Source organism: Bos javanicus, chromosome 26, assembly GCF_032452875.1.
Source record: "Bos javanicus breed banteng chromosome 26, ARS-OSU_banteng_1.0, whole genome shotgun sequence".
Taxonomy (NCBI): Eukaryota; Metazoa; Chordata; class Mammalia; order Artiodactyla; family Bovidae; genus Bos; species Bos javanicus.
In genome coordinates this window covers 44012984-44029625 of record NC_083893.1, presented here as the reverse complement: position 1 = coordinate 44029625, position 16642 = coordinate 44012984, and the positions used below count along the sequence as shown (strand labels likewise).

At 49.5% G+C, this 16642-nt stretch overlaps 1 protein-coding gene across 6 annotated transcripts in view; it reads left to right on the top strand.

Annotated features, from left to right (window-relative positions):
• The window catches only part of CTBP2 (C-terminal binding protein 2), a 168284-nt gene that overhangs the window by 41946 nt on the left and 109696 nt on the right, over positions 1–16642 (top strand). For all 6 annotated transcript variants that reach the window (XM_061403824.1, XM_061403830.1, XM_061403829.1 and 3 more), the window contains exon 2: positions 9604–9708. The gene's annotated coding sequence lies outside the window, so the exon portion shown is untranslated. The remainder of the gene's footprint in view (positions 1–9603; positions 9709–16642) is intronic.

Genomic DNA, 16642 nt, shown 5'->3' with positions numbered 1-16642 from the left:
GGAGCTGACCAATTAAACCAGTGAGAAACCTGGTAACGTGGTCAGTGCCCTTACAATACACGATAGAGTTGGAGGTGGGGAAACAGTTGGTGAGAGCTGGGGTCTGAGGGGTTGCTAACCAGCTGAATTCATTTTTACCCAACTTCCTCCCAGCTCGATACTCTGCCTATAGTCCCATGGTCAGTAGCAGTTGGTATCTAAACCTAGTCACTATTTTTGTGAGTAATTTTTCCAGGGCTTGTGAACTCAGCCGTTTGACTCTCAAGTCATATATATGTGTGTGTGTGTGTGTTTGCTTTTTATGCTTCTCTCTGCTCATTCTTCTGCAGTCTAGTCTGTAGCCAAGAACTTGGCTGGAGCCTGCCAAATCCACCTTGTGGCAGTGCCATCCTGTCCTGCAGGCCCTGGGGAGAGTGGGTTCTGAGCTCCCGTGGGCGTCAAGGGATCCCCACTGCACTGCTGCCCCTCCCCCTGCCCCTCTGGGCTTCTCCCAGGTCGATTGGCCACTGGAATTCAGATTGATATGTTGGCGTCCAGACGAGGGACACCTTTTTGTTTTAAGAGTTTTTAATGTTGTTTTAAAAAAAACCCACTTTTAAAAAGTCTTTATTGAATTTGTTACAGTATTGCTGCTATATTTTATGTTTTGGTTTTTTGGCCCTGAGGCATGTGGGATCCAACCCACATCCTCTACATTGGAAGGTGAAGTTTTAACCACTGGGCCTCCAAGAAGTCCATCACCCTGTCTTTAGATTAACTTCATGAGCTTGGAGGGGATACCTTACTACTTCCTTTTGGACTCACCTGCACGATGCAGCTTTACTTAAGGGCTTAGATCCTAAGTAGAGCCAGGAAGCATCGACAGCAGCTCCGTTGCTGTATTCCCAGCCTCAGCTCCCTCTCCTGATGTAGAAGCCCACACAGACTCACTGTGCGTTTTCCAGATTGTAAGAAACCTGCCCTTTACAGAAAATAGAGAAATCGAGGAAAATATGAAGACTGTTTTTATGATCCAAAAGACTTCTATTTTAAAAATCGCCTTAGCATGGAAAAATAATTTCTCTTAACACTTTGGGTGTATTTTCTGTCTCGTGCACTAAGAAGTTGGAGAAGGAAATGGCAACCCACTCCAGTGTTCTTGCCTGGAGAATCCCAGGGAGGAGGAGCCTGGTGGGCTGCCGTCTATGGGGTCGCGCAGAGTCGGACACGACTGAAGCGACTTAGCAGCACTAAGAAGTGAAATTCACTATTCAAAGAATATTTTTTTTAATTTATAAGATTTGGAGTCTGTCTGTTTTTCCATTTGACCTACAAGTGTTTTTCCTAAGTTATGAAGTGTTCTTGAATTTTTAAAACTGAATATTATTATCTGTTGAGATTACAGGTATCGTAACATACGTAGGTATACCATGATAATTGTTTGTCGTGTCTATAGTGTCGCAGAAATGGTTATCCAACTCTTTTCTGTTTTAGGGATCATCTTAGGTGGTTTGTATTTTTGGCGTGGTATGTGGAATCTTGGTTCTCAGACCAGAGATCAAACCCATGCCGTTTGCATTGGAAGTGCAGAGTCTTAACCACTGGCTGCCAGGGAAACCCCTGATTGATTTATTTTTATTTTTATCATGGCTCCTCTAGTTACTGCTTAGGGGTAGAATGAGCTGGGGGATGAACTCTAACTTTTCAGAAATGGTACTCTTTCATACTCCCACTGAAGTGGTGGGAGTTGGGGGGGTGTTTGTCTCACCAACTCTTCAAACATTCTGTTCTGCCATCCGTGGATTTTACGTTAAAAATCCTCAGCTCAGTGGGTTTTTTGTCTCTTTGTTGAGCATCAGGAGACTTGCTTGCTGTCTGACCCTGTGCGCCTGCTCAGTGGGGTACCTGATGGAAAGGAACTCAGCATACCTCTTCTGCGCCCTGCAATCTAACAGGGAGAAAGCCGAGGCCGGGGCGTTCTTTCAAGATGCCCCACTGGTTAGTGGTTGCTACTTGGCTATGTTCTCTTCGTGGGCTAGCCCATCTCTCTCCCAGTCCTGGCAGGTTCTGGCACCTCTCCTAGAGGTGGAAGTGCCTGGGCCTGTAGCTCTCTGGTTCACTTACTGTCTGGATCCACAAAAGGCCACCTACAGTATCTCTGATTTGTCTTATGGACTTATACCCCTGTCGCCTGATGCACTGAGCCAGGCTGATTGTAAGGGGGTCCTTCCCCAGAAAGGACTCTCCACCCCTGGGCATTTCAGAGTTAACAAGGCGGCTTCACGGCTTGTCTGACATTGGGACAGACGCTCGGGGTCACAGCCAGGCTTCTGGGAGCTGGGGGTCAGACTGCTCAGACCAGCACTTCCACGGCCAGCTGGGCAGTTGAGGGTGTGGGAACGCTGCTTGAATTCACAGGATGACATCGTTGTGTGTGGGTTGCTGCTCACGGCTCCACTTCTCTCTCTTTCTTTCAAAACTTGGCTCACATCCGGCCTGAGCACCCGTCGATTTGCTTTCCACGTTCATTTTTCCAGCTGTATCCAACCCCACCTCCACCCCCAATCTGGCATCCTGATGCCCTTGTTTATTTCTCCATCTCTGGAGCCACTGAGAGCAGAGGCTTTCTCCAGACGATTGAAGCCCAGCTAATGCTATGAGGCTAGACTCCTCCCGGTCACCTAGCCCGGCTCAAATGTGCTGGCTCTGTAGGGTGGGTGCGAAAGCAAAAAGCTCAAAGGCAGCTGAGGAATGGACACATTAATTGACTACATCTGAGACAACACTGAGAAAATACCCTATTTTGTTTTCCTTAAGAAAGCGGCTGGGTTCCAAGACTTCCCTTACACTTTTCCACTGGCTGTCCTTATATTTGAAGACAGAGTTCTCAAATCTTGGCTGTTGGGCCTCTTCGTGTTCTTAAAGCTTAAACCCAGCTGAAGATATTTAATATTACAAAATTTCCATAAGCGTTCCCTCTGCAAAGACTGGATGTGAAGTTCGTGCCTGGAGGGCACGTTTCTTCTTGAAGCTGGAACTCTTGGATGCTGGGGTAATCATGAAGTGTTGATTTGACCTTAGGTGTCTTGATAGTAGCGTAATTGTATCGGGACATGGAAAATTAACTTTCAGGGTCTCCACCCCTCCTCAATAAAGGGTAATTGTTTCCAAGCTAATTAATACGGTTTATTCATTATTAGGCAATGGTATATGGAATTGAATCCTGGGAAGGAATGACATGGCTGTAGAAGGGGAAGGCATCTCAGGTCATACCGTTTTAACTCTGTCTTGCCCAGCTTTTCCGTCTTTGTAGGACTTTGTCCTTCCCTGGTGACAACCAGTCCAGAATTCCACACTGTTTTATGCCTGCTGGACCAGGTCTTTCTGGGGGCGAGAGGGCTGTTAACAGCCCCTGTGAGAGGCTGGGCCCCACCCCAGGCGACTTGGGTCAGCCTGAGGTCCTGGTTGGGGTCAGACCACACTTGTGTGGCCCCCGAGTTCTGAGCCCAGGGGCAGAGGTTGGGGGGAGCGTCTACATCCCAGCAGCTCCTGACCCCTCCCACTCAACCCACCTCACCCCCCGCTGCTCAGAGATGCCCTTCTGTGCTCCCAGCAGCCCCCCATGTATGCAGCTCTGGTCCCCTGGCCCAGTCGAAGTCCGAAACCATCTGTTTCTGTCATGGATGATTGTGGGTCCCTGGATGTCGGGGAGAGCTGCTGAGGGTGGTCAGGTGTGAATCAGGAGCTGGAGGGGTTGGGGGCGGGGCCCAGGCTGTTCAGGGGTCCCATGAGCTGTGCTCCAGGAGCCTGTGGCCTCAGATTGGCACCTCTGTTTGAGTGTCCTTTTGTCTGGGTGTGCCTCTCTGGCCAGAGGACTTCTTTTTGCTGATAGAGGTGGGTCGGTTCTGCAAGGCAGGCATTTGGTTTCTCTTGGGGACTTCTGGGTTCCATGTCTGCTTGAGGCTTTTCCCCACCCACCACCCTTGAACTTGAGATAGTTCTGAGGCCCTGCTGTGGATACACAGGGAAAGCCCCTGGCACCCATTTCCCGGGCCCTCACGTCCTTACTGTGACCCCATCCCTGAGGGTCACCCCCCTTTTGCACAGATTGACACGGTGCTGTGTGGCTGGTGTGTGCAGTGGGAACGGTGAACAGGTTGAGACAGGCGTGGCCTGGGGTGACCTCCAGATCACCATGGCTCCCCAGGACCGGCTTTTGTCTAAAGCTGGGGCTCAGGTTCCGTGTCTCTGGGTCCCTCTTGCAGCAACCCATGGGCAAGTGGTTCCTTCTGCCTGGGGTGCAGGTGGGCAGCTGGATGCCCCGGGTGGGGCCCTGCAGCTGTGGGCAGCTGACCAGCATTTCCAAGAGTGACCGTGCATCACTTCAGTCATACTTATTTAAAAAACTTTTTCTTTTGTTTTGGTATAGCCAGTTAACGATGCCGTGATAGTTTGAGGTGGACAGCAAAGGGACTCAGCCGTACCTACACATGTATCCATTGTCCCCTAAATTCCCCTCCCATCCTGGCTGCCGCGTAACATTGAGCAGAGTTCCCTGTGCTGTACAGGAGGTTTTTGTTGGTTATCCATTTTAAACGCAGCCGTGTGTACCTGTCCATCCCGAGCTTCCCTACGACCCCTTCCCCTCATCCCCTCCTGACAACCCTAGACGCGTCCTCTGAAGCCTGAGTCTGCTTCTGTTTTGTAGATAAGTTCATGGGTGTCATTTCTTTTTAGATTCTGCATCTAAGGGATGTCATACGCTATTTCTCCGTCTCTGTCTGACTTCACTCAGTATGTTCAGTTGTAAATTTGATAACAGGCGCCCTCTTGAGAGGGCCCGCCAGCAGCATCTGAGCTGAGAACAGTGACGAGCGCGAAGCCTGGGATTCTGGACCATTCTCCACCTGGTCCCGTGTTCCTTTCCTGAGCCTTGCCTCAGGACTCTCACCATGGGGAGGGCGGGTCCACCCTGCCCACAGGGAGTATGCGGGTCCCTTCGTGACCTGGCAAGAGATACTGGACTCTTCGGCCAAACGGGAACCATTTATCTCATGATGCGAGCAGAGACTGGTTTGGTCCTTAGCTGAGGCTGGTGATGACACACTCATGTCAGAGTCACCTGCCAGTATCTGATGACCCCTGGCATTTATGGAGCATTTGCTGGACCCTGCCCTGTGCCGAGCCCCCCAGGCATGATCTCTTCGAAAGGACCTGATCAGCCGTGAAGCAGATGCTGTCACCTCCATCTCAGATGCGACAGAGTCCCAGGGCATTGGTGACCTTGACCCGAGGAGCCTGGGATTCTCCGTGGTGTCCTGTTAACTCCACGCTCTCCCCTCCATTCCTCCCCACTCGCCCCTCTACGGCAGTAAATTCGTGATTGCCTGAGGGAAGAGTCTGTGGACTACTTTCTGGTTCTCCGTTGAAGTACTAAATTTTTAAAATTCATTTTTGGCAGCACTGGGTCTTTGTGGCCACTCACAGCCTTTCTCTAGTTGGCAGCGAGCAGGGGCCACTCTCTGGCCGCGGTACGGGGGCTTCTCATCGCACCCACTGGTTGCAGCGCTGGGGCCCTACTTGCTCCGTGGCATGTGGACCAGGGATCAAACCTCTGTCCCCCTTAATGGATAAGGCGGATTCTTAACCACTGGACCAGCAGGAAAGTCCAGAGGTACTAAATGTGAAGGGGGCCCTCTGGATCCGAGATAAGCACAGCATGAAGGAGGGCAGGTTCCAGTTAAGACCCATGTTCTCTCTGCACCAGGTTTTCTTGCTTCTGTCCACAGTTAGCCCTTGAGGACCTCCTCTTCTGCTCACAGATGTCCAGGCCAGGCCTCGCTTTTGCTCACTGACCACCTTGTTCCTCCCAGCCAGAGGCAGAGGAACAGAGGCGCTTTCCTTGGAAGCCTGCCCCCGCCGCCCATGGCTGGACAGAGGACAGGCATTTCAAAGCCTCCGTGACCCAAATGTGAGTCCAACAGAGCAGAGAATCCAGGTGGGGTTCAGGCAGGCCCCGGGGTGGTAGCAGAGCTGACTCATCACAGCTTTAGAGGCGTTAGAAATAGTTCATCCATAGTAAGTGCCGGTAAGTGGGCACTTTGTGGTACCTGCCGCAGGTAGGGTTGGGGGGAGTCCCAGGGAGCCCACGCTGGGCTACCCGCATGCCCCTCCTGTAGAGTTTGGATGGAGCAGGACCTTCATGCAGGGCACGGAGCGGAGCACAGTGGCCACTGCTTGAGAGAGCAAAGTTCAAGTGGGAACGGGGCTGGTCCTTCCGGAATGAGTCTCTCAGGCCCCCTTGCAGACCTTTTTAGAGTGCATCTCTTTCAGTTTTAACTGTGGACCTAAAAGGTAATTTTCATACGCTCAACTCAGGATAGGAAGAAACTGAAAGTCCAGCTGGTGGGGACCCTGCCAGGCAATGGGTCTCAATTTGTGAGTTTCCTGCATGAAAAGCCTAGCCTTGGTTCAGACCCCCGCAGGCCCTGGGTGCTGCCCCTGCGCGCGCGCATGTGTGCGTGCACGAGCTCACACCTTTATCATCAACTGCGGCAGAACACATTTGCCAAGTGGGTGCTGCCCCTTCTCGTGTGTGTGTGTGTGTGTTGCCCCTCCCCTCCTGTGTGTGTGCACGCACTCACACCTTCATCATTATCAACTGTGGCGGAACACATTTGCCAAGTGATGTTTAATAGATTCACCCAGGTTATTGTACAAAAATAGATGCCCTTTCCCTTGGCCAGATGAAGCCAAGTCAGCTTGGAGTTTCCTGGCCTTTACTGGCTGAGGCCAAGTTTTGTACTTGGTGGGACAGCCCGCTTAGGTTCCTGGGGTTGCTGGTTTAGGAGCGGTGGTGATTTTAATCAGCCCAGTCATTTCTGTGTCTTGCTGTATACTCCTGGAAGTTCTTAGAGGAATCCTGCCAAGAAAATTTCCCCTGGCGAATCCACGGGGCACGGCTCCCCGTTGTACTGTCATCAAGTATCTACGGAAACAAAGTGTTTTTGAATTTTTAGCCTTTCTGTGGCTCCAGCCTTTTTAAGTACTTCTTTTCCACCTTCAAGTAACAATGGGCACTCGCTTTAAAGATTCTGACAGTCTTCCAAGCTTTTTAACGTTCTTAATCCGCTAAAGGAGCTGTCACTGTTCACTTGGGCAGACTGCAGGCTCTTCCAAATTTTTGGCTTGAAATTCCATGGAAGGTCACCTCCTCTGTGAGGCCTTCTGCACAGGTGGGGTTGTCTGTTCCCTGTTTAATTAATTTTACTGTGAAGTATCTCAAGGAGAGAGTCTGTACCCACCACTAAGATCAGGTCGATTTAACAAGTCACCTTTGTCATCGGGCCTTCGTTGAATGTTACTGACATGCGTGTGTGTACACACACACTTGTATGTTGCCGTTTAGTGGCTCAGTCATGTCCGACTCTTTTGCAGCTCCATGAACTGTAGCCTGTCAGGCTCCTTGGTCCATGGGATTTCCCAGGCAAGAATACAGGAGTGGGTTTCCATTTCCTTCTCCAAGAAGTCTTCTGACCTAGGGATTGGGAGGTCCACATCTGCATCGGCAGGCAGATTCTTTACCACTGAGCCACCTGGGAAGCCTTTTAAACATAAATAAATAAATAAATATATATATATATATATTTAATATGACTGACTCGATGGATGTGAGTCTCAGTGAACTCCGGGAGTTGGTGATGGACAGGGAGGCCTGGCGTGCTGCGATTTATGGGGTCGCAAAGAGTCGGACACGACTGAGCATCTGATCTGATATATGTATATATAATATATATATATATATTTTTTAGTTAAATGTTTGATTTCCCGCTGTGTTCCATGTTTGATTTCCCGCTGTTTTCCATGTTTGATTTCCTGCGGTGTTCCAGACCTGGAGGAATTTGGAGATGAATGATGTGTAATCAAGGCATTAAAATATTTTAGAGACTTGATGATGTGCAGAGTATGTCGCAGCCTGGCAGTCTGACGTGAAGGTGTTACAGAAGATGTCCAGGCGATGGGATTTGAAGGGTGGATGAGACTTCTTAGGCAGGTTCTCGCTGCCTCCACAGGATGTTCCCTTGGCTGTGATAGATACTTAGTCAAGGAAACTGTCATTAGAGGCTTGCAACCATTGAGAGCCCATGACTGTCCGTCCCTTCCCAGCACGTCAGAGATTGGATGTCTCTGCTCTCCCCACCCACTCCCTTGAATTGGAAAGTTTGGGGTGTAAGGCAGTGTGGGGCACGGTGGGAGTGAATTACTTCTTGCCTTTGGGTATATGCTAACCCTGACCGTAGAGACCACCATGTTCCCGTTCTTGACTCAGTACCAGTGGACAAGCAGAAGCTGGCTGGTGTCAGGGTTTGGACCCTTCCTTACATTAGAAAGAGCACAGGAATATGGCGTTCTTTCTTTCTTTCTTTTTCTTTTAATTAAGAAATTATCTATTTATTTGGCTGTGTTGGGCCTCAGTTGCAGCATGTAGAATTGTTAGTTGCAGCACGTGGGAGCGAGTTCCCTGATCAGGGGTTGAACCCGGACCACCTGTATTGGGAACGTGGCGTCTTAGCCGTTTGACCACCAGGGAAGTCTCGGGAGTATGGTTTCTTTTGAATGGTTTGAAAAGTAGAGTGCAGCTGGGAAACAGGTTACAGTAATTTCATACATTTTTTAAAAACATCAATCATCCGTTTGAATGCTGCTTGATTGTAAGGTGAGCCTGGAAATGGTCAGGGTCGGCTGCAAGAGTTCTTTCTCGGGGGACTTGAGAAGGACTGCCCGAAAACACGAACACGCCTGGTGCCTGGCACCTCTGATGGTGCTGTTGTTTCTGTCCTTCCTGGGAACGGACGGCACAGGGAAGACACCCGGGTGTTTGCCTTTTCTGTCAGCCCTGGGAGCTGTGACTTCTGCGTCCACCCCCTCTCACTGCTCTGAGCGCGCAGGAAGTGGTTCAGATAATGTGGAAGGTCCCATATATTTCCTCTTGCACGTATAGTAAAATAAATGTGAGTGCTGTTTAATGCATCACCTCGTTTCATATTGCATTTGCCAAGAAAGTGCAGTTTTATTGAACATTAGGATTGAATTCTTAACTGAGTAATCAATTTCAGTAGTAAGTTAAAATGCCTTCTATTAATGACAACTGCAACCGTTAATCAGTTACAGTGGATTAACAGTTGTCAGCACTTACGCTAATAGCACTTATAAACCATGGGATTCTGGTTTGCACTTTATAATTCCATATTTCTCAAACTGCTGGTAGGATGGTTTGCTTGAAGGTATTGATTGTTTTGTCCCTTTGCTTGCTACTTGGAGATGTAAAGAAGTTAAATGACATTTTCACGGCGATGACACAGTATCACCTTCTGGTTTTGCACACTTGGCTTCGTGTCAAAATAGATGGAAAGAGATCATTTGTTCTGGTGCTCTACTGTTTAATTTGATCTGGTGTGTGACTAAAGCAAGACAAATAGTATTTTTAATGAAACCATTTAATAACCTCTGGTAGCTTAGAATCGAAGGCATTGGAAAAATGCAATTAAAGGCTGGCTAGATGTAAACAACAAAGAAAGAAATCACTGCCTCTGCTCCACTGACCCATTTCATTTTTGCTTTCAGGGTTTCATCGCCTTAAATGGTTTTGAACCAATGAAGCTGGATTCTCTTAAAAAAGACGGACAGTCCATCGTGTGAACTATAGAGTTTGTGGACAAATTTATGTTGGTGAGTTATTATAAAATGGCTCCAGGTAAAAGTTCAGGTTTTTCAAAAAAATCTCCTTTGGAATGTGTTTTCAATTTGTTGATGACTATGGATCTCCGATAGCCTCTGGATATTTCATTGGGACGTTTAATAGAGGAATCATATTGATTGTCTTTCAATTAATTGCATCTGGTATTTTCATTTATCAAAAGCAAAATACATGTAATTAACTCTGAAGCAATACAGTTCAGTGTAAAGTGATGTTGCTACTGCCACTGCTGCTATAGAGATAAGTCAACGGAAATTACACTAGGAAACTCGAGTCAGGATGGAGCCGTGTTAGGGCTTCTCAACATATTAATTACAAAGAATAAAAATGAATTAGGGAAATAGTCCCATGCCATGCCGAGTGGCTCGAGCAAAATGGTAGATGGACGTCTTTAGGAAGAAAGCAGCTTGCTGATGCTGGTGCATCTTTAATGAGCTAAGAGTCTGAGAGTTACAGACCTCCAGGATGTCCTTTTTAAATTTTTTGCCACAACCTCACAGGCCTGCAGGAGAAAGTGTTAGTCACTCAGTTGTGTTCGACTCTGAGCCCCCATGGACTTAGCCCGCCAGGCTCTTCTGTCCACGGAATTCTCCAGGCAAGAATACTGGAGTGGGTATCTATTCCCTTCTGCAGGGCATCTTCCAGACCCAGGGATTGAACCCATGTCTCCTACGTTGCAAGCGGATGCTTTACCGTTACCTAGCCAGGGATTAAACCTGTGCCCCCTGCAGTGGAAGTGTGGAGTCTAAACCGTTGGACCACCAGGGAAGTCTCCTCTAGGATGTCCTGAACATAGAAGGATTCTTTTGTGGTGGAATGGATTAGGGATGTGGGTGTGTTATGAGGAGAGCCTTCAGTTGTCGGCCTTCACGTGGAGTGTGGTTGAGAAAATATTGATGGATAGACTTAAGTCCCCTTCCCACCACCAGAGCAAGGACTTGGAGTGGGTGGGGTGAGGGGGCTTCTGAGCTAATTTCAACGTGCCTTTAGCCATTTCCCACAAAACCTTTACAGAGTCGCAAAGTGCCAACTTCTCAGAAATGATTGATTTTCATCCTGCTAGGGAAAAAAAAAATTTGCTCCTTAAGCTGACAGTGTCATTTTAAAGCCAGCAAAAAAAAAAGGTGAGAAAACTTCTTGGTGTTCTTTCTGTCTAGGCCCTGGGTTTACCCCCTGCAGTATTGAGTAGGACAGACCATCTCTTAGCTGTGGATCAGGGGCTCACAAAGAATTTGTGCGGCAGCGTCCGTGCCCGGGACTCCAAAGCAGGTCCCCGCACGTGGCTCTGGAGTAAATGTTAGTAATAACACAGAAATACATGCTGCCTTTAAAACGCTAGCCTTAGGCAGCCTGGCTTTGGTGGGTGGTCCTCCCTGGGCGTGAGACACTGACCCTCAGTCTCAAGCCAGCCAAGGGGTGTGGCCCAGGAGGGGTCTCCCTGTACAGTCTCCCCCCATTTCCCGTGGAGAAGAGTCACTGTGGGCCCTGGGGCTGCTCCCCCGGACCTGGGCCTGCAGAACCTGCTCCCCAGCAGGTCCCTCTTAAAGGCCTTTATTTGTGAAATGAGTAGTTCTACTGCAGTGGTCCCCGTGAGCCCCTGCCTTGTATTGGGTTGGCCAGAACGTTTGTTTGGATTTTTTCCCATAACATCTTATGGAAAAATCCAAACGCAGTTTTTGACCAACCCAATAGATGTCCAGAAACCTTTGCTAAGAGTCGTCTGAGAAGGCTGCCCGGCTGAAGGTCACAGCAGAGTGTCCAGGTCACAGAGGGTGGCTTAGCAGAGACAGCTCTGTGATCTTTGAACAAGTCCGAGTCTCTGTTTTCAAGAGATGAGAAGCTAGAAATAATCGGTGAACCTCCTTTGGGACAGTGGGACATGGGTGTGTCTGTTTTAGTCATGGAGGCCTCTCTCAACCATATATGCTCAATTTTGCTTTTTAAAGCCAATATTTCTTTCTTTGCTGGCTGCCACTCATTCTTCTAAAAGAAGCCTTTGTTTTAAAGACCCCATGTGCTGTAATCTGCCCCGGGTTCTTGGGCAGGGACGTCATTGCACACATTCTTTGTGGACCTGGGAAAGTTCCAAGACAGAGCTCTGGGGCTGAAGATGTGTGCAGCGGCTCACAGCAATGGAGATCCTTCAGGCTCCCACGCGCATCCAGTTTCACATCCAAGCACTGGCAGTGCCTGACCCAAACATCAAAAAAATGCTTAAGTAACAGCGTTTTCATTTGACTCAACCTAATAATTGTACCACTGCAGGATCCTATTGATCGGTGATCTCTATCTCAGAGAGAGGAACGTTCAGTTCAGTTCAGTCGCTCAGTCGTGTCTGACTCTTTGCAGCCCCATGAATCGCAGCACGCCAGGCCTCCCTGTCCATCACCAACTCCCAGAGTTCACTCAAACTCATATGTCCATTGAGTCGGTGATGCCATCCAGCCATCTCATCCTCTGTGTTCCCCTTTTCTTCCTGCCCCCAATTCCTCCCAGCATCAGAGTCTTTCCAGTGAGCCAACTCTTCACATGAGGTGGCCAAAGTATTGGAGTTTCAGCTTTAGCATCAGTCCTTCCAATGAACACCCAGGACCGATCTCCTTTAGAATGGACTGGTTGGATCTCCTTGCAGTTCAAGGGATTCTCCAGAGTCTTCTCCAGCACCACAGTTCAAAAGCATCAATTCTTCGGTGCTTAGCTTTTGTCACAGTCCAACTCTCATATCCATATATGACCACTGGAAAAACCATAGCCTTGACTAGATGGACCTTTGTTGGCAAAGTAATATCTCTGCTTTTCAATATGCTATCTAGGTTGGTCATAACTTTCCTTCCAAGGAGTAAGCGTCTTTTAATTTCATGGCTGCAGTCACCATCTGCAGTGATTTGGGAACCCCCCAAAATAAAGTCTGACACTGTTCCCACTGTTTCCCCATCTATTTCCCATGAAGTGATGGGACCAGATGCCATGATCTTCGTTTTCTGAATGCTGAGCTTTAAGCCAACTTTTTCGCTCTCCTCTTTCATTTTCAATAAGAGGCTTTTTCGTTCCTCTTCACTTTTCTGCCATAAGGGTGGTATCATCTGCATATCTGAGGTTATTGATATTTCTCCTGGCAATCTTGATTCCAGCTTGTGCTTCTTCCAGTCCAGCGTTTCTCATGATGTACTCTGCGTAGAAGTTAAATAAGCAGGGTGACAATATACAGCCTTAACGTACTCCTTTCCCTATTTGGAACCAGTCTGTTGTTCCATGTCCAGTTCTAACTTGGTTCCTGACCTGCATACAGGTTTCTCAAGAGGCAGGTCAGGTGGTCTGGTATTCCCATTTCTTTCAGAATTTTCCACAGTTTATTGTGATGCACACAGTCAAAGGCTTTGGCGTAGTCAATAAAGCAGAAATAGATGTTTTTCTGGAACTCTCTTGCTTTTTCCATGATCCAGCGGATGTTGGCAATTTGATCTCTGGTTCCTCTGCCTTTTCTAAAACCAGCTTGAACATTAACATAGCATAAATGCATGCAATGTCAGGATGAGATGGCAACACACTTCCTGTAACAAACTTCCTGGGCACCTAGCATGCTCAGACATTCTGCCTCGTATGATGGTTCTCAGGACATAGGTGTTTTTAGCATAACTTGTGGGAACAGGTTTTTGGCAGCGCTCTGGAAAAGCTCAAGAAGCTCAGTGTGGCCCTGGAGTTGGCCCTGATTGGAGCGTGGCCGCCATGCCTGGAGGATGATGCCTGGAGTTGGCCCTGATTGGAGCGTGGCCGCCACGCCTGGAGGATGATGCCTCGTGGTGTTTGCGCTCTCACCCGTGGTAACCATGGCCCTGGTGGCCTGGCTCCTCCCCAGCACTGGGCACCCTGCCAGTGGATTAACCTTTGCCCCTGACCACCCCCAGGTATACTCGCAGGGTGGGGTTCATCCTTGTCCCAGGAACATGTGTTAGTTCCGGGCTCTTCTCTCCTCGGCTCATTTCTGCACCCAGCACGTTGTACCCCACTTTTCGGGTGGCTGTCTACGATCAGCCCCACCTGCAGCCCCTCTGGGGCAGCATCTTGAATTGCAGCCTGAGAAAGGGACCCCATGTCGATTTCAACCTGATAGCTTACCTGTTGAGTTCTCCTTCTAGACACATCTTTTTTAATGTGGGGAGAGAGAAGGAAATAGATGAAGAACTCAGTTCGTAGGAAGTCTGTCGGAATGGCAGATCTGCGTGGTGCTCGAACCATGCGTAGGTCTTTCTTGTCTTCTTGGCATATTTGTGCGTGTTCTCATTTAAGAGCATTAAGATTTCCCAATATTTCTAGACTTGATACTCTGGCTTTTGTGGATTTTTCTTTTCCTAACTTCAAACCAGACATTTCCACTTTCTCCCCAAAGAGGCTCCTCTGTCGTCCGTAGTGAACAACTACCCACTACGTTAAGATCTGTTGCACTTTGTCCTGCTTTTACTGTCCAGCCTGTAGCTGTTGCTTGCTCGCTGGCTTCTGGAACCAGCGTCAGTTCTCCCGGGGTTCGGGTGGGTCCACTGTTTCTTCTTGTGCCATTTGTTATTAAGCATTAATATTTGTAGCGGTGCCAGGTAACCTTGTAATTTCAACAGAAGTGTTGGGGAAAGAAATAAGTGCTTGTTGTCAAATGTCTACAACTAAGTGGAAACACAAATCACAGCCCTTAGCTTTTATTCTGTGAAGTGATGGTGGGGTAGCGGTGGCTGTGGTTTGGCAGACACGGCGGGGTATCCGGCTGCCTGCACCCAGAGAAGCGCGTGCGCTGCTTCATTTTGACAGATTGCGATAATGCTGTAGAAGCTTGACCGGCCTTACAAAACCCCAGGGAAAGGTGATCTGAGGTTCTCCAGGAGCCGGTGACTCAGAGGGGAGGGCCTTGCGAAGTCTGCCTTGGGGACCAGGCAGTTGTGACCTGAGTGTGGCTTCAGTGGGCCAGGGGGGTTCAGTCACGTCATCTCCAGTCTTTAGGGTTTCTGCCCTGTTTCTGCCAACACAGCTTCCTTCTCCCCCGACAGAAAGGGAAAGGACTGCCTTACCCCAGAAACAAGTGTCTGCACCCTGCAGCCACCCTGACTGCTGCTTCCCCGGGCACGGGAGGGACCCGGCTCTGGTCACGCTGGTCCTCGGTTTCGGCCTCCAGGGTCCCCTGGAGCTCAGTCTGCACAAGGGGCGTGTGATCCTCCTCCAACTTTTAGGCTAGAGGCATGGCTGCCAACATCGGAAACCACAAACCAGAGCACGATTCGCTGGGCCTTTCATCTCCAGGGACTTTCTAGATGAGAAACAGCCAGGAGGCTGAGATCCAGGCGGCGGGGATGATGCTGATGGACCTGCAGCCCGCTCTCCGTGGAGCGAGGGGAGGGCCCCGCTGGAGCTCTGGTTCCTGGTTCTTGTCTGTGTTTCTTTCTGAGCCTCGGATCCAAGCTCCTGCAGGGGCCCTTCTCTGGAAGGTGTTGCTCAGCCCTTATCCTTTCCTCCTAGAATTTCCAGATTCCCACGAGGCTTCTTGGGCAGCCCCAGGGAGATCAGCCAGCCAGTCCCCTTGTTCTGTTTTCAAGTACTCTCCGTATCCTGCTCACACGGGTTGAGTCCCCAACCCGTGTTGGTTGAGTCACCCTCTCTTTCTAGTGGGTCATTTTCCTGCTCTGTTGGGGCTGTTCCCTGCCTCCCGCCCCTCCAGACTGATGGCTGGTTCTAATCCAAGTCTCTTCCTCAGCCAGGGAGGCATGGAACTCTGGCATCCGTGTGTCTGGAATACAGGCAGTCTGCCTCCTGCACTTCCTGGGGTTTCCTGCCAGGGAGCGACTCTACTGAGCTGGGCAGGGGGTGAGCCTGCCTGGGAGAGACTGCTTCTTGCAGCCCTCTGTCCTGGGAGGGACACGAGTTGGGTCATCACCAAGCACGCCATTCAGTGTTGTGCAGCGACAGGCTAGATATTGGCCCTCTCTTCCCAAGATCCTATGACCTTGCCTGAGATTCCTGTTTTATTAGTGAGTAATAATAGTATTAATTTATTAAGTGATGCTGAGATCATATGCCAGCACGTGGGGCCCACGAGTAGACCTGGGGCTCAGACTCCGACGGTGTAACCCCAGATTCAGGGTTCCCTAGGTCCCTGCTGAAACACTTCAGTCCTATGACGTGCTCCCTCCCAGCATACAGGACCCCTCTGTAGCGATGACTATTGCCCCTGGGGTCTGCGGTTCTCTGGGAAGTTCATGTTCTCGTGTGCGTGATGGAGTCTGTCCCTGCCCCAGGCACTTGGTCCCCGGGATGCGGGGGCTGACCGTGGGCTGGCTGCCTGTCCCCAGGGGTGTGACTGTCCGCTGGGAAAACCCCTCTGAGTCCAGCTGTGATGGGGACCTGGACAAGCCCGCACACGGGGATTCCTGCCCCTGGCCTCCCTGATAGACAGGAGCAGCCGCCCCAGGTTCTGGGGCCACCAGAGGCCTGTGTCATGGGTCTGATCCTTATCACTTCCCTGGGACTGGGAGCCAGGTGGGTGTGGGAGGGAAGAGTAGATGGGGGTAAGGACCTGCGACAGGCTTAGGGCCAGGCCCGCCGATGGACATACTTCACGTTGACTGTAAGTTTCAGGTTGAGCGTGTACAGGTCAGTGTGTGAGTGGGTGGGAAATGGACTTTGTCGTATAAAACTGTTTGGGTCTCAGGCAAGCATTTTGTGTTGAGTAGTTGGAGAGGAAGAGGTTATTTCTTTGTATAAATATTTTTGTTGAGCATTTATATGTTACCACTGCTGCTATAAGTATTTCTAGAATGCACTGGGCCAGTTAAACATCTTTTTAAAATACAGTCTTAGTCTTAGGCCCTTTTGGTGGTCATTCCATCTAGATCTTTGTGGAGGAACACACAGCACCTCCCCAGGTTC